We start from the raw sequence: 18,717 nt of genomic DNA on the forward strand, positions 1-18,717 counted from the left end.
TACAGTATGGGGCAGCTAAGGCAGAATTATACTATATGGATGGCAGCTATGGGGCATTATATTGTATTGGGCAGCTAAGGGGGCATTAAACTGTATAATGGCAGCTAAAGGGGCATTATACTGTATGGGGGCATCATAGTGTATGGTGGCAGCTAAGGGGCATTATACTATATGGGGCAGCTATGGGGCATTATACTGTATGGGACAGCAGTGGGGGCAATATACTCTATGGGGGAAAATATGGGGCATTATACTGTATAAGGGCAGCTTTGGGGGCATTATAATATATAGGTCAGTTATGGGGGCATTATGCTGTATGGGGGAAGTTATGGGGGGCATTATACTGTATAAGGCCAGCTATGGGGTCATTATACTGTATGGGGCAGCTAATGGGCATTATATTGTATGGGTGCAGCTATGGGGGCATTGTGTTGTATGGGGCAGCTATGGGGCATTATGCTGTATGGGGGAATTTGTTTGGACATTATACTGCATGGTGGCATCAGAGGGGGCATTATACTGTATGGGGCATCTATGGGGGCATTATACTCTATGGTGGCAGCTATGGGGGGATTATACTCTATGGTGGTGGCTAGAGAGCATTATACTGTGTTGGGGCAGCTACATGGTATTATACTCTATGGGGGAATCTATAGGGGCATTATACTGTATGGGGCAGCTATGGGACATTATACTATATAAGGGTAGCTATGGGGGCATTATAATGTATGGGGCAGCTATGGGGGCATTGTGCTGTATGGTTCAGCTATGGGGGCATTATACTGTATGGGGCAGCTATGGGAGCACTATACTGTATGGTGGCAGCTATGGAGGCATTATACTGTATGGTGGCAGCTATGGAGGCATTATACTGTATGGTGGTGAGGCAAGCTATTTGCCATTATACTGTATGGGGGAATCTATAAGGGCATTATACTATATTGGGCAGCTTTGGGGGCATTATATGGTATGGGGCAGCTAGAGGGCATTATACTGTGTGGGGGAAGCTATTTGGCCTTATACTGTGTGGGAGGCACTATGGGAGCATGATACTGCGTGGGCTGAACCGAATGTGTATGGGCTGGGATTGGGCAGGATTAAAGGCATGGCTTAAAAGGAAAAAATTTACGCGCTCTGCATCAGTTGTCCATCTTTGCGATACTTGAAAGTCGGTAGGTATGCCAGTGTCAAAACTTAAAATTGAAGATGCCCATAGTCTGCCTGACAAACTCATCAGTGAAGAAAACATAGTTTGGTCTAAAGCTTCAATAGCGAAGACAATAAAACAAGGCATATCTTCACTGGCCCAGTGGGTACTGATTGAACTGGGAACCCAAGCCATTTGTTTTTCTCTATGCATTCGTTTACTGAAAAATATGTGTAACAAGTATGCCAACAAAATCCCAATTAATAAAATTATGGACATTTAATCCGAGTTGAAATAGGGAAAATAACATCAAAATCTCCAAAAGGAAAAATCATTGAAATAATCATCGGCAAAGTGATCAAGTGGCTACTTATTGGACTGGGAATCCTAGCCATTTGTGTTTACCTCGGTCGAATTTTGCAGAGAAAAATGCGTAATAAGTATTGCGACAAAATTCCTACTTGTAGAAACTTATGCCAAGCTGGAATAGGGAAAATAACACCTTCTAACCACCACAGAGACATCATGAAGAAGCCTGACCAGACATGAATGTGTTTATAGTTTCCTGAATTGGACTCCTAAGTTATTACAATAAAAATGTTTAAATCCTAGTTTAGACTCACTTTTTAGCATGATTTTACAGTTTACCTACTGTATACACCGCATAAACACTACCGTTCAAATGTTTAGGGTCACTTAGAAATGTCCTTATTTTTTAAAGAAAAGCACAGTTTTTTTCAATGAAGATAACATTAAATTAATCAGAAATACACTCTATACATTGTTAATGTGCTAAATGACAATTCTAGCTGCAAACGTCTGGTTTTTAATGCAATATCTACATAGGTGTATAGAGGACCATTTCCAGCAACCATCACTCCAGTGTTCTAATGGTACATTGTGTTTGCTAACTGTGTTAGAAGGCTAATGGATGATTAGAAAACACTTGAAAACCCTTGTACAATTATGTTAGCACCACTGTAAACAGTTTTGCTGTTTAGAGGAGCTATAAAACTGACCTTCCTTTGAGCTAGTTGAGAATCTGGAGCATTACATTTGAGGGTTCGATTAAACTCTCAAAATGGCTAGAAAAAGAGAGCTTTCATGTGAAACTCGACAGTCTATTCTTGTTCTTAGAAATGAAGGCTATTCCATGCGAGAAATTGCCAAGAAACTGAAGATTTTGTACAACGGTGTGTACTACTCCCTTCAGAGGACAGCACAAACAGGCTCTAACCAGAGTAGAAAGAGAAGTGGGAGGCCCCGCTGCACAACTGAGCAACAAGACAAATACATTAGAGTCTCTAGTTTGAGAAATAGACGCCTCACAGGTCCTCAACTGGCAGCTTCATTAAATAGTACCCGCAAAACGCCAGTGTCAACGTCTACAGTGAAGAGGCGACTCCGGGAGGCTGGCCTTCAGGGCAGAGTGGCAAAGAAAAAGCCATATCTGAGACTGGCTAATAAAAGGAAAAGATTAATATGGGCAAAAGCACACAGACATTGTACAGAGGAAGATTGGAAAAAAGTGTTATGGACAGACGAATCGAAGTTTGAGGTGTTTGGATCACACAGAAGAACATTTGTGAGACGCAGAACAACTGAAAAGATGCTGGAAGAGTGCCTGACGCCATCTGTCAAGCATGGTGGAGGTAATGTGATGGTCTGGGGTTGTTTTGGTGCTGGTAAAGTGGGAGATTTGTACAAGCGCTTGATTGGAGCCAATTTCATCCTACAACAGGACAATGACCCAAAGCACACCTCCAAATTATGCAAGCTGGTATTCTATCTGTAATGCAGTGGCCAGCGCAGTCACCAGATCTCAACCACATAGACCTGTTGTGGGAGCAGCTTGATCGTATGGTACGCAAGAAGTAATAAAAATGTTGTGAATAATATAAGTATAATCATCAAGTTCTAATGTCAGAACCTGACCATTTGGCCTCATGCACACGACCGTGTAGAATTTACGGTCAGTAAATACTGCACAGACGGGCCATGGGTGGTCATCGGACTATCACCTGCAATTGCGGGCCGTGCTCACATTAAAAAGAACATGTCCAATTTTTTGCGAGTAATTTCTACGGCCCGGTCACACACCCGTAAATATATGGGAAAGTGTCCGTGGCTGATAGAAATGTATGGCTCAGTATTTTATAAAAATGATGGTCATGTACATTAGGCCTTATACAGAGATGAATTGTCGGCTACATAGGAGCTGTTCATCACATTTTTAAGAAGCCCTTTCTCTCTGTTCTACAGAGAGAGCTACTTCAGCAGCTGTAGTGTGTGTTTGTATTATATATATCCGTGCCCCAGCTGCTGCAGAACATCATAATATAACTCAGATGCTGCAGAGTTTCTTTTAGAAAAGGATGAGGGTGTTTTATATCAATCATTTATTTGATGGCAGACATGAAGATGTCCCTTTACTTTTCCTAAAAAAGTTCTACAGCAGCGGCAGACTGAAATGGCAGATGGGCCAGTGTGCAAAGTAACCGCAGCTTTCTTGCCATGGTCTTGCAAAATTCAATGCAAAAGTTAGAACAACAGCAATGATTTAATAAGCGCGACAGCGCACAGCCCACAGGACTCATGAAGAGGCCCTGCGCACTAAGAAACTGAGGTTATTGTAGGGAAGGAGGAAACACATCTTGTGAAAATCCCAGGACCACTAAGCTGCATTAATAAAAAAAATTCCCGTACACAGCCCTTCATTGTATTAATATGTGCCCACCACCCACAATTTTGACAAGATAGTTGAAATAGTATGTTATAATAGTGATATTAATAACCACAAAATGGCTTTGCTGACCCCTTTACAAGTATAATCGTCCTGATTGGCAAGCAGTGGCCGCATCATGACAAGCTTACTCGTTATGCTAATCGCAAGGGCACTGTTACTGTGCCCGTGTGATGAGGAGCGGGACAATAGCTCTCCGCCGTTGAACCCTTTATATGCCGTCATCAGCACTGATCGCATTATAGAAAGGGAGAGACTGAGGGGGCTCTCATTTGATTGTGTCACAGGGAGATCATATATAAATATAAATAGACCTAAAATGCCTGGCTTGATTCTTAAGAACTACACATCACAGCAAGATACTACATGGCAAGGTCAATGAGATCATATGTATGTATATGTATAGGTAATGAACAAAGGATAACAATGTACTCAACAATTATTGAAAAACAAACAATTGGCCACTATTGTTATTTCATGCTGGGTAAGATGACTGACATATATGATGTAAGTGCAATGGAAAAAAACCTCTAAATGCACAAAAGTATAACATCAGATAGAGTTTCTACCGCAGGCAAGGTAGCCTGGAAACCTTATAGAGCTATAACTATAGCAGTATAAATTATGCATATGGCCATATAGGGTAATGTGGACAGCCACACACAAGTAAACTCAAGGTTATATGCTATTATTATGCTGCGGCAAGCGGAATAATTCCAAGCTATTGTAAAGCAAAAAGACCAGGATAGCGTGTGGCATAGGAGCGCAAGTAACCAAATATGCCTGTAGTTCCAGGCGTAGGATATCAAGTATATGTTGTATATGCTGACGCGTTTTGTCAACACGTGACTTCCTTAGAGCGTTGCATGACCAGGTAAGTGCATGGTGAGTATTCAAAATGACAGGCTACCAATTTGCAGTTTGTTTTTCATTAATTGTTAAGTACATTGTTATCCTTTGTTCATTACCTATTCATATACATACATACTGTATGATCTGATGATGCATTTTGCTATCATTGACATTGCCATGTAGTATCTTGATGTGACATTTAGTTCTTCTGAATTAAGCCAGGCGTTTTATGTCTATTTATATATGATCTCCGTGAGGATGTTTTTCCTTTTTGTTTTTATTTAATAAATTGATACATTTTATACCTACGAGTCGAGTGCCCTATTTCCCAGCTTTTTGCGTTGTTTTTCTTCTTGTCATATAGATATAAACCAATACATTAGAGTTAAAAAATGTAAAATAAAAATCCCCCTGTGGAATTGAGGTAAAAGGTCAAATAAATAATACAAAAATCAATGCTAAAAATTTAATTTTTCAATAAATAATCTTTATTAAATGTAAGTCCAGAGACATAAAATAATATAGATATATTTAGTATCCTTATGACCCTAAAAACCGGTGAGATAAATTTATAACAGCCTTGTGTATTGCGTAAATAAAAAACAATAAAAAATGCAGCAGCATTGCTGTTTTCCTGCATTTTTGAGAAAATAGTAATTAACCCCTTCCCGCCATTGGACGTATATGTACGTCCTGGAAAGCATTGACTTCACGCAAAATGACGTACAATGTTTGGCACCGGCTCAGAAGCTGAGTCGGTGCCATCATCACCGGATCTCAGCTGTATCTTACAGCTGACATCCGACTGTAACGGTGGGGACCGAACTAGGTTAACCCCTTCCCGCCCTAGCCACTTTTGACCTTCCTGACAGAGCCTCATTTTTCAAATCTGACATGTTCACTTTATGTGGTAATAACTCTGGAATGCTTTCACCTATCCAAGCGATTCTGAGATTGTTTTCTCGTGACACATTGCACTTTAAGTTACTAGCAAAATTTGCTCGATATGTTCTATATTTAATTGTGAATAACACCGAAAATTAGCGAAAAATTGCAAAAATTAGCATTTTTCTCAATTTAAATGTATCTGCTTGTAAGACAGGCAGTTATACCACACAAAATGGTTGCTAATTAACATCACCCATATGTCTACTTTAGATTGGCATCGTTTTTTGAACATCCTTTTATTTTTCTATGACATCACAAGGCCTACAACTTTAGCAGCAATTTCTCACATTTTCAAGAAAATGTCAAAAGGCCATTTTTACAGGGGCCAGTTCAGTTGTGAAGTGGCTTTGAGGGCCTTATATATTAGAAACCCCCAAAAAGTCACCCCATTTTAAAAACTTCACCCCTCAAAGTATTCAAAACAGCATTTAGAAAATGTCTTAACCCTTTACACATTTCACAGGAATTAAAGCAAAGTAGAGGTGGAATTTACAAATTTCATATTTATTGGCAGAAATAAATTTTTAATACTATTTTTTTATTACACAGAAGGTTTTAGCAGAGAAATTCAACTCAATATTTGTTGCCCAGTCTCTGCAGTTTTAGGAAATATCCCACATGTGGTCGTAGCGTGCTACTGGAATGAAGCACAGGCCTCAGAAGCAAAGGAACACCTAGTGGATTTTGGGGCCTTATTTTGTTAGAAGGGCTCTTGCAGTGACAAAACAGTACAAATCCCCCAAAAGTGACCCCATCTGGGAAACTAGACACCTCAAGGAAATTATCTAGGGGTATGGTGAGCATTTTGACCGCACAGGTTTTTTACAGAATTTATTGGAAGTAGGCCGTGAAAATTAAAATCAACATTTATTCAAAGAAAATGTAGGTTTAGCCATTTTTTTTCTCATTTCCACAAGGACTGAAGGAGAAAAAGCACCGTAAAATTTGTAAAGCAATGTCTCCCGAGTAAAACAATACCCCACATGTGGTAATAAACGGATATTTGAACACAGGGCATGGCTTAGAAGGGATGGAGTGCCATTTGGCTTTGGGAGATCACATTTAGCAGGAATGGTTTGAGAGGCCTTGTCACATTTACAAAGCCCCTGAGGGGACTAAACAGTGGAAACCCCCCACAAGTGACCCCATCTGGGAAACTAGACACCTCAAGGAAATTATCTAGGGGTATGGTAAGCATTTTGACCGCACAGGTTTTTTACAGAATTTATTGGAAGTAGGCCGTGAAAATTAAAATCAACATTTATTCAAAGAAAATTTAGGTTTAGCCATTTTTTTTCTCATTTCCACAAGGACTGAAGGAGAAAAAGCACCGTAAAATTTGTAAAGCAATGTCTCCCGAGTAAAACAATACCCCACATGTGGTAATAAACGGATATTTGAACACAGGGAATGGCTTAGAAGGGATGGAGTGCCATTTGGCTTTGGGAGATCACATTTAGCAGGAATGGTTTGAGAGGCCTTGTCACATTTACAAAGCCCCTGAGGGGACTAAACAGTGGAAACCCCCCACAAGTGACCCCATTTCGGAAACTACACCCATTGAGGAAATTATCTAGGGGTATAGTGAGAATTTTTAGTTTTGTTTTAGGTGGTTTTTTTTTACAATTTTTAAATGATCAAATTTTAAATGGGGCTGGTCAGTAGAAAAATTAATAATTGGTCATGGCCAGTATGGGAGACAGAAAAGGTGAATAATGAATAAATAAATTAAAAATCCAAGGAGGTATGATATATTTTGAAACATTGGTTCATGCACAGGCCGGGATTTGTGGGACATGTCTCACAATGGTATGTGGTGTCCTTACGAATGCCTCGCTTGGCACACACACGGCATTTTTTTTGGGGCTTCTTTTTTTTTTCAGTGGGGGGGATTTCTGTCGGGAAATGCTGGCCGGGAATTATCCTACTGACGGAAGAGCCAGATGAACTGCCCTCTCCTTCCTGGTTACCAAACATCAGGGACTTTATGACCTTTTCCTGAAATTGCAGGAACGTACCTCCACTGCTGGCATATCTATAGAGGACAAAGGCGTTGTATAAAGCCATCTGTGTAAGATGCACAGACAGCTTCTTATACCATACTCTGGTCTTGCGCATGGCGTTGTATGGTTTTATAACCTGGTCGGACAGGTCAACGCCACCCATATACTTGTTGTACTCCTGTACACAATATGGTTTTGGGACTTGGGAAGTGGATCCACGTACAGGGACTAGGCTGCATCTGCTGTCGTGTATGCTGGTCAGTATAAGGACGTCCCTTTTATCCTTATACTTTAGGAGGAGCAGATTGTCGCAGCAGAAAGCTTTGCTCTCTCCTAATTTTAGGATCTGACCCAGCAATGTTTTGGGGAGGCCCTTCTTATTTTTGCGGATTGTTCCGCATGCCAAGGTGGATCTGGACAAGAGAACTTTTACTAAGGGGACACTGTTATAAAAGTTGTCCAGATAAAGATGATAGCCTTTCCCAAGTAAAGGATGGATAAGATCCCATACGATCTTTCCACTAATTCCAAGGAAAGGGGGGCATTCTGGGGGATCTATATGGGAGTCTTTTCCCTCATAGACCCTAAAGGAGTAGGTGTAACCGGTGGCACTTTCGCACAGCTTGTAGAGCTTTATGCCGTACCGGGCTCTTTTATTGGGTAGATACTGCCTGAAGTGCAGTCTACCCTTGAAGCTGACTAGGGATTCATCTACCGAAATATTTTGCTGGGGGGTATAAACGTGCTGAGGAGCTGGTACACGGCTGCAACCGGGCTGGCACGGCTTCCCCATGGCTCCTCTATCCCCCCAAGGATGCCATAGGCAGGCACACGCCGCTCATACCCGGAGCGGGCACACCGCCGCTGACATGCATCCTTCGCGGACCGGAAGTGCTTGTCAGCCGGCTGGACACAACGGGACTCGCCGCGGGCGCTGTGGAGCTCCCACAAGGAAGCTGCCGGCATGTACAAGCTCCCAAGGGGCCCCTCTATCCCCCCACGGGTGCAAAAGGCAGGCACACGCCGCTCATACTCGGAACTGGCTCCCGGCCGCTTTCGGAAGGAGACGCCGAGGTGGCCTTGCTCGTGCAACTCCAGGTGGGCTTGAGGCTTCCGAAAATGCCATAAAAAAAAAAAGATTTTTTTATTATGAAGGTAGAAAAATCAGCGGGACCGACCCGCGAGCGAAGCCGACGGGGAGTTCCAGGAGGTCGGCATGAGTTGGCCGTGCATACCGCTAAAGCCCTCAAACTCCGACGCTGGCGCTGAGGAGCTGGTACACGGCTGCAACCGGGCTGGCACGGCTTCCCCATGGCTCCTCTATCCCCCCAAGGATGCCATAGGCAGGCACACGCCGCTCATACCCGGAGCGGGCACACCGCCGCTGACATGCATCCTTCGCGGACCGGAAGTGCTTGTCAGCCGGCTGGACACAACGGGACTCGCCGCGGGCGCTGTGGAGCTCCCACAAGGAAGCTGCCGGCATGTACAAGCTCCCAAGGGGCCCCTCTATCCCCCCACGGGTGCAAAAGGCAGGCACACGCCGCTCATACTCGGAACTGGCTCCCGGCCGCTTTCGGAAGGAGACGCCGAGGTGGCCTTGCTCGTGCAACTCCAGGTGGGCTTGAGGCTTCCGAAAATGCCATAAAAAAAAAAAGATTTTTTTATTATGAAGGTAGAAAAATCAGCGGGACCGACCCGCGAGCGAAGCCGACGGGGAGTTCCAGGAGGTCGGCATGAGTTGGCCGTGCATACCGCTAAAGCCCTCAAACTCCGACGCTGGCGCTGAGGAGCTGGTACACGGCTGCAACCGGGCTGGCACGGCTTCCCCATGGCTCCTCTATCCCCCCAAGGATGCCATAGGCAGGCACACGCCGCTCATACCCGGAGCGGGCACACCGCCGCTGACATGCATCCTTCGCGGACCGGAAGTGCTTGTCAGCCGGCTGGACACAACGGGACTCGCCGCGGGCGCTGTGGAGCTCCCACAAGGAAGCTGCCGGCATGTACAAGCTCCCAAGGGGCCCCTCTATCCCCCCACGGGTGCAAAAGGCAGGCACACGCCGCTCATACTCGGAACTGGCTCCCGGCCGCTTTCGGAAGGAGACGCCGAGGTGGCCTTGCTCGTGCAACTCCAGGTGGGCTTGAGGCTTCCGAAAATGCCATAAAAAAAAAAAGATTTTTTTATTATGAAGGTAGAAAAATCAGCGGGACCGACCCGCGAGCGAAGCCGACGGGGAGTTCCAGGAGGTCGGCATGAGTTGGCCGTGCATACCGCTAAAGCCCTCAAACTCCGACGCTGGCGCTGAGGAGCTGGTACACGGCTGCAACCGGGCTGGCACGGCTTCCCCATGGCTCCTCTATCCCCCCAAGGATGCCATAGGCAGGCACACGCCGCTCATACCCGGAGCGGGCACACCGCCGCTGACATGCATCCTTCGCGGACCGGAAGTGCTTGTCAGCCGGCTGGACACAACGGGACTCGCCGCGGGCGCTGTGGAGCTCCCACAAGGAAGCTGCCGGCATGTACAAGCTCCCAAGGGGCCCCTCTATCCCCCCACGGGTGCAAAAGGCAGGCACACGCCGCTCATACTCGGAACTGGCTCCCGGCCGCTTTCGGAAGGAGACGCCGAGGTGGCCTTGCTCGTGCAACTCCAGGTGGGCTTGAGGCTTCCGAAAATGCCATAAAAAAAAAAAGATTTTTTTATTATGAAGGTAGAAAAATCAGCGGGACCGACCCGCGAGCGAAGCCGACGGGGAGTTCCAGGAGGTCGGCATGAGTTGGCCGTGCATACCGCTAAAGCCCTCAAACTCCGACGCTGGCGCTGAGGAGCTGGTACACGGCTGCAACCGGGCTGGCACGGCTTCCCCATGGCTCCTCTATCCCCCCAAGGATGCCATAGGCAGGCACACGCCGCTCATACCCGGAGCGGGCACACCGCCGCTGACATGCATCCTTCGCGGACCGGAAGTGCTTGTCAGCCGGCTGGACACAACGGGACTCGCCGCGGGCGCTGTGGAGCTCCCACAAGGAAGCTGCCGGCATGTACAAGCTCCCAAGGGGCCCCTCTATCCCCCCACGGGTGCAAAAGGCAGGCACACGCCGCTCATACTCGGAACTGGCTCCCGGCCGCTTTCGGAAGGAGACGCCGAGGTGGCCTTGCTCGTGCAACTCCAGGTGGGCTTGAGGCTTCCGAAAATGCCATAAAAAAAAAAAGATTTTTTTATTATGAAGGTAGAAAAATCAGCGGGACCGACCCGCGAGCGAAGCCGACGGGGAGTTCCAGGAGGTCGGCATGAGTTGGCCGTGCATACCGCTAAAGCCCTCAAACTCCGACGCTGGCGCTGAGGAGCTGGTACACGGCTGCAACCGGGCTGGCACGGCTTCCCCATGGCTCCTCTATCCCCCCAAGGATGCCATAGGCAGGCACACGCCGCTCATACCCGGAGCGGGCACACCGCCGCTGACATGCATCCTTCGCGGACCGGAAGTGCTTGTCAGCCGGCTGGACACAACGGGACTCGCCGCGGGCGCTGTGGAGCTCCCACAAGGAAGCTGCCGGCATGTACAAGCTCCCAAGGGGCCCCTCTATCCCCCCACGGGTGCAAAAGGCAGGCACACGCCGCTCATACTCGGAACTGGCTCCCGGCCGCTTTCGGAAGGAGACGCCGAGGTGGCCTTGCTCGTGCAACTCCAGGTGGGCTTGAGGCTTCCGAAAATGCCATAAAAAAAAAAAGATTTTTTTATTATGAAGGTAGAAAAATCAGCGGGACCGACCCGCGAGCGAAGCCGACGGGGAGTTCCAGGAGGTCGGCATGAGTTGGCCGTGCATACCGCTAAAGCCCTCAAACTCCGACGCTGGCGCTGAGGAGCTGGTACACGGCTGCAACCGGGCTGGCACGGCTTCCCCATGGCTCCTCTATCCCCCCAAGGATGCCATAGGCAGGCACACGCCGCTCATACCCGGAGCGGGCACACCGCCGCTGACATGCATCCTTCGCGGACCGGAAGTGCTTGTCAGCCGGCTGGACACAACGGGACTCGCCGCGGGCGCTGTGGAGCTCCCACAAGGAAGCTGCCGGCATGTACAAGCTCCCAAGGGGCCCCTCTATCCCCCCACGGGTGCAAAAGGCAGGCACACGCCGCTCATACTCGGAACTGGCTCCCGGCCGCTTTCGGAAGGAGTCGCCGAGGTGGCCTTGCTCGTGCAACTCCAGGTGGGCTTGAGGCTTCCGAAAATGCCATAAAAAAAAAAAGATTTTTTTATTATGAAGGTAGAAAAATCAGCGGGACCGACCCGCGAGCGAGGCCGACGGGGAGTTCCAGGAGGTCGGCATGAGTTGGCCGCTCCTACCGCTCTTGCCCTGGAAGTCCACAGCGGGCGCTGCAGAGCTCCTACACGGCTGCCCCCGGTCTTGCACAGCTTCCCCATGGCTCCTGTATCCCCCCCACGGGTGCAGGCACACGCCGCTCATACACTCTGGGGCTGGCTGACAGCCCAGGTGACATGCCACCTCCTAGCCGACCGGAAGTACATGTCAGGCGGCTTGGGACATAGTGGGACACCCCCCCCGCTGGCGCTGTGGAGCTCATACACTGTTGCCACCGGGCATGCACAGCTTGCATACGGCTCCTCTACCCCGGGCTGCAATGGGCAGCACACCCCGCTCATACACTCTGGAGCTGGCTGACAGCAACTGCTGCTGATAATGATGATGACGATAATGTGCAAAGGGTTATCTATCGGCGGACAGTATCACACTCTGGCCCTGGAACTGTGCCACGGTCTGCCTCTGCTGTTCACTACCGCCTCTGACATTTTTGAACATACCCCACTTTAACTTGATTTTAAATGTTTCACTTTCAAATGTTTCACTTTCAGTAGCAGAAATGGCATTCTTTGACATTTGGGCCTTTTTATTTTCACTGCTGCTTGGTCACCAAATGGATCTCCTTGGATTGAGGCCTAGTCCTCTCCCCACCGCCCTGGAACTCTGCCCCGGCCTACGCTGCCTGCCGTCACCCCCTGGCCCTGGAACTCTGCCCCGGCCTGCCTCTGCTGCTCACCACCGCCTCTGACATTTGTGAACATACCCCACTTTAACTTGATTTTAAATGTTTCACTTTCAAATGTTTCACTTTCAGTAGCAGAAATGGCATTCTTTGACATTTGGGCCTTTTTATTTTCACTGCTGCTTGGTCACCAAATGGATCTCCTTGGATTGAGGCCTAGTCCTCTCCCCACCGCCCTGGAACTCTGCCCCGGCCTACGCTGCCTGCCGTCACCCCCTGGCCCTGGAACTCTGCCCCGGCCTGCCTCTGCTGCTCACCACCGCCTCTGACATTTGTGAACATACCCCACTTTAACTTGATTTTAAATGTTTCACTTTCAAATGTTTCACTTTCAGTAGCAGAAATGGCATTCTTTGACATTTGGGCCTTTTTATTTTCACTGCTGCTTGGTCACCAAATGGATCTCCTTGGATTGAGGCCTAGTCCTCTCCCCACCGCCCTGGAACTCTGCCCCGGCCTACGCTGCCTGCCGTCACCCCCTGGCCCTGGAACTCTGCCCCGGCCTGCCTCTGCTGCTCACCACCGCCTCTGACATTTGTGAACATACCCCACTTTAACTTGATTTTAAATGTTTCACTTTCAAATGTTTCACTTTCAGTAGCAGAAATGGCATTCTTTGACATTTGGGCCTTTTTATTTTCACTGCTGCTTGGTCACCAAATGGATCTCCTTGGATTGAGGCCTAGTCCTCTCCCCACCGCCCTGGAACTCTGCCCCGGCCTACGCTGCCTGCCGTCACCCCCTGGCCCTGGAACTCTGCCCCGGCCTGCCTCTGCTGCTCACCACCGCCTCTGACATTTGTGAACATACCCCACTTTAACTTGATTTTAAATGTTTCACTTTCAAATGTTTCACTTTCAGTAGCAGAAATGGCATTCTTTGACATTTGGGCCTTTTTATTTTCACTGCTGCTTGGTCACCAAATGGATCTCCTTGGATTGAGGCCTAGTCCTCTCCCCACCGCCCTGGAACTCTGCCCCGGCCTACGCTGCCTGCCGTCACCCCCTGGCCCTGGAACTCTGCCCCGGCCTGCCTCTGCTGCTCACCACCGCCTCTGACATTTGTGAACATACCCCACTTTAACTTGATTTTAAATGTTTCACTTTCAAATGTTTCACTTTCAGTAGCAGAAATGGCATTCTTTGACATTTGGGCCTTTTTATTTTCACTGCTGCTTGGTCACCAAATGGATCTCCTTGGATTGAGGCCTAGTCCTCTCCCCACCGCCCTGGAACTCTGCCCCGGCCTACGCTGCCTGCCGTCACCCCCTGGCCCTGGAACTCTGCCCCGGCCTGCCTCTGCTGCTCACCACCGCCTCTGACATTTGTGAACATACCCCACTTTAACTTGATTTTAAATGTTTCACTTTCAAATGTTTCACTTTCAGTAGCAGAAATGGCATTCTTTGACATTTGGGCCTTTTTATTTTCACTGCTGCTTGGTCACCAAATGGATCTCCTTGGATTGAGGCCTAGTCCTCTCCCCACCGCCCTGGAACTCTGCCCCGGCCTACGCTGCCTGCCGTCACCCCCTGGCCCTGGAACTCTGCCCCGGCCTGCCTCTGCTGCTCACCACCGCCTCTGACATTTGTGAACATACCCCACTTTAACTTGATTTTAAATGTTTCACTTTCAAATGTTTCACTTTCAGTAGCAGAAATGGCATTCTTTGACATTTGGGCCTTTTTATTTTCACTGCTGCTTGGTCACCAAATGGATCTCCTTGGATTGAGGCCTAGTCCTCTCCCCACCGCCCTGGAACTCTGCCCCGGCCTACGCTGCCTGCCGTCACCCCCTGGCCCTGGAACTCTGCCCCGGCCTGCCTCTGCTGCTCACCACCGCCTCTGACATTTGTGAACATACCCCACTTTAACTTGATTTTAAATGTTTCACTTTCAAATGTTTCACTTTCAGTAGCAGAAATGGCATTCTTTGACATTTGGGCCTTTTTATTTTCACTGCTGCTTGGTCACCAAATGGATCTCCTTGGATTGAGGCCTAGTCCTCTCCCCACCGCCCTGGAACTCTGCCCCGGCCTACGCTGCCTGCCGTCACACCCCTGGCCCTGGAACTCTGCCCCGGCCTGCCTCTGCTGCTCACCACCGCCTCTGACATTTGTGAACATACCCCACTGTAACTTGATTTTAAATGTTTCACTTTCAGTAGCAGAAATGTCATTCTTTGGCATTTGGGCCTTTTTATTGTCACTGCTGTTTAGTCACCAAATGGATCTCCTTGGATTGAGGCCCAGTCCTCTCCCCACCGCCCTGGAACTCTGCCCCGGCCTACGCTGCCTGCCGTCACCCCCTGGCCCTGGAACTCTGCCCCGGCCTGCCTCTGCTGCTCACCACCGCCTCTGACATTTTTGAACATACCCCACTTTAACTTGATTTTAAATGTTTCACTTTCAAATGTTTCACTTTCAGTAGCAGAAGTGTCATTCTTTGACATTTGGGCCTTTTTATTTTCACTGCTGTTTGGTCACCAAATGGATCTCCTTACCTACCAGCAATCACCCTGGAACTCTGGCTGGGCATGGGGATGCAAGTTGCTCCCGCTGACTCCCACCGGGACCTACCTGCAATCACCCTGGAACTCTCGCTGGGCATGGGGATGCAGGTTGCTCCCGCTGCCCCCCTTCCACCCCACCGGGACCTACCAGCAATCACCCTGGAACTCTGGCTGGGCATGGAGATGCGGGTTGCTCCCCCTTCCACCCCACCGGGACCTACCAGCAATCGCCCTGGAACTCTGGCTGGGCATGGGGATGCAAGTTGCTCCCGCTGCCCCCCCACCGGGACCTACCTGCAATCACCCTGGAACTCTGGCTGGGCATGGGGATGCAGGTTGCTCCCGCTGCTCCCCTTCCACCCCACCGGGACCTACCACCAATCACCCTGGAACTCTAGCTGGGCATGGGGATGCAGGTTGCTCCCGCTGCCCCCCCACCGGGTCCTTCCAGCAATCACCCTGGAACTCTGGCTGGGCATGGGGATGCATGTTGCTCCCGCTGGCCCCCAACGGGACCTACCTGCAATCACCCTGGAACTCTGGCTGGGCATGAGGATGCAGGTTGCTCCCGCTGCCCCCCCACCGGGACCTACCACCAATCACCCTGGAACTCTGGCTGGGCATGGGGATGCAGGTTGCTCCCGCTGGCCCCCCACCGGGACCTTCCTGCAATCACCCTGGAACTCTGGCTGGGCATGGGGATGCAAGTTGCTCCCGCTGCCCCCCCCCCACCGGGTCCTTCCTGCAATCACCCTGGAACTCTGGCTGGGCATGGGGATGCATGTTGCTCCCGCTGGCCCCCAACGGGACCTACCTGCAATCACTCTGGAACTCTGGCTGGGCATAGGGACACAGGTTGGTCCCGCTGCCCCCCCCTTCCACCCCACCGGGACATACCTGCAATCACCCTGGAACTCTGGCTGGGCATGAGGATGCAGGTTGCTCCCGCTGCCCCCCACCGGGACCTACCACCAATCACCCTGGAACTCTGGCTGGGCATGGGGATGCAGGTTGCTCCCGCTGCCCCCCCACCGGGACCTACCACCAATCACCCTGGAACTCTGGCTGGGCATGGGGATGTAGGTTTCTCCCGCTGCCCCCCCACCGGTACCTACCACCAATCACCCTGGAACTCTGGCTGGGCATGGGGATGCAGGTTGCTCCCGCTGCCCCCCCACCGGGACCTACCACCAATCACCCTGGAACTCTGGCTGGGCATGGGGATGCATGTTGCTCCCGCTGGCCCCCAACGGGACCTACCTGCAATCACCCTGGAACTCTGGCTGGGCATGAGGATGCAGGTTGCTCCCGCTGCCCCCCCACCGGGTCCTTCCAGCAATCACCCTGGAACTCTGGCTGGGCATGAGGATGCAGGTTGCTCCCGCTGCCCCCCCACCGGGACCTACCACCAATCACCCTGGAACTCTAGCTGGGCATGGGGATGCAGGTTGCTCCCGCTGCCCCCCCACCGGGTCCTTCCAGCAATCACCCTGGAACTCTGGCTGGGCATGGGGATGCATGTTGCTCCCGCTGGCCCCCAACGGGACCTACCTGCAATCACCCTGGAACTCTGGCTGGGCATGAGGATGCAGGTTGCTCCCGCTGCCCCCCCACCGGGACCTACCACCAATCACCCTGGAACTCTGGCTGGGCATGGGGATGCAGGTTGCTCCCGCTGCCCCCCCCACCGGGACCTACCACCAATCACCCTGGAACTCTAGCTGGGCATGGGGATGCAGGTTGCTCCCGCTGCCCCCCCCCACCGGGTCCTTCCAGCAATCACCCTGGAACTCTGGCTGGGCATGGGGATGTAGGTTTCTCCCGCTGCCCCCCACCGGGACCTACCACCAATCACCCTGGAACTCTGGCTGGGCATGGGGATGTAGGTTTCTCCCGCTGCCCCCCCCCCCCGGTACCTACCACCAATCACCCTGGAACTCTGGCTGGGCATGAGGATGCATGTTGCTCCCGCTGGCCCCCAACGGGACCTACCTGCAATCACCCTGGAACTCTAGCTGGGCATGGGGATGCAGGTTGCTCCCGCTGCCCCCCCACCGGGTCCTTCCAGCAATCACCCTGGAACTCTGGCTGGGCATGGGGATGCATGTTGCTCCCGCTGCCCCCCCCACCGGGACCTACCACCAATCACCCTGGAACTCTGGCTGGGCATGAGGATGCAGGTTGCTCCCGCTGCCCCCCCACCGGGACCTACCACCAATCACCCTGGAACTCTGGCTGGGCATGGGGATGCAGGTTGCTCCCGCTGCCCCCCCACCGGGACCTACCACCAATCACCCTGGAACTCTAGCTGGGCATGGGGATGCAGGTTGCTCCCGCTGCCCCCCCACCGGGTCCTTCCAGCAATCACCCTGGAACTCTGGCTGGGCATGGGGATGTAGGTTTCTCCCGCTGCCCCCCACCGGGACCTACCACCAATCACCCTGGAACTCTGGCTGGGCATGGGGATGTAGGTTTCTCCCGCTGCCCCCCCCACCGGTACCTACCACCAATCACCCTGGAACTCTGGCTGGGCATGAGGATGCATGTTGCTCCCGCTGACCCCCAACGGGACCTACCTGCAATCACCCTGGAACTCTGGCTGGGCATGGGGATGCAGGTTGCTCCCGCTGCCCCCCCCACCGGGACCTACCACCAATCACCCTGGAACTCTAGCTGGGCATGGGGATGCAGGTTGCTCCCGCTGCCCCCCCACCGGGTCCTTCCAGCAATCACCCTGGAACTCTGGCTGGGCATGGGGATGTAGGTTTCTCCCGCTGCCCCCCCACCGGGACCTACCACCAATCACCCTGGAACTCTGGCTGGGCATGAGGATGCAGGTTGCTCCCGCTGCCCCCCACCGGGACCTACCACCAATCACCCTGGAACTCTGGCTGGGCATGGGGATGCAGGTTGCTCCCGCTGCCCCCCCACCGGGACCTACCACCAATCACCCTGGAACTCTGGCTGGGCATGGGGATGTAGGTTTCTCCCGCTGCCCCCCCACCGGTACCTACCACCAATCACCCTGGAACTCTGGCTGGGCATGGGGATGCAGGTTGCTCCCGCTGCCCCCCCACCGGGACCTACCACCAATCACCCTGGAACTCTGGCTGGGCATGGGGATGCAGGTTGCTCCCGCTGCCCCCCCACCGGGACCTACCACCAATCACCCTGGAACTCTAGCTGGGCATGGGGATGCAGGTTGCTCCCGCTGCCCCCACCGGGTCCTTCCAGCAATCACCCTGGAACTCTGGCTGGGCATGGGGATGTAGGTTTCTCCCGCTGCCCCCCCACCGGGACCTACCACCAATCACCCTGGAACTCTGGCTGGGCATGGGGATGTAGGTTTCTCCCGCTGCCCCCCCCCACCGGTACCTACCACCAATCACCCTGGAACTCTGGCTGGGCATGGGGATGTAGGTTTCTCCCGCTGCCCCCCC

This window comes from Rhinoderma darwinii, chromosome 1, assembly GCF_050947455.1.
Source record: "Rhinoderma darwinii isolate aRhiDar2 chromosome 1, aRhiDar2.hap1, whole genome shotgun sequence".
Taxonomy (NCBI): Eukaryota; Metazoa; Chordata; class Amphibia; order Anura; family Rhinodermatidae; genus Rhinoderma; species Rhinoderma darwinii.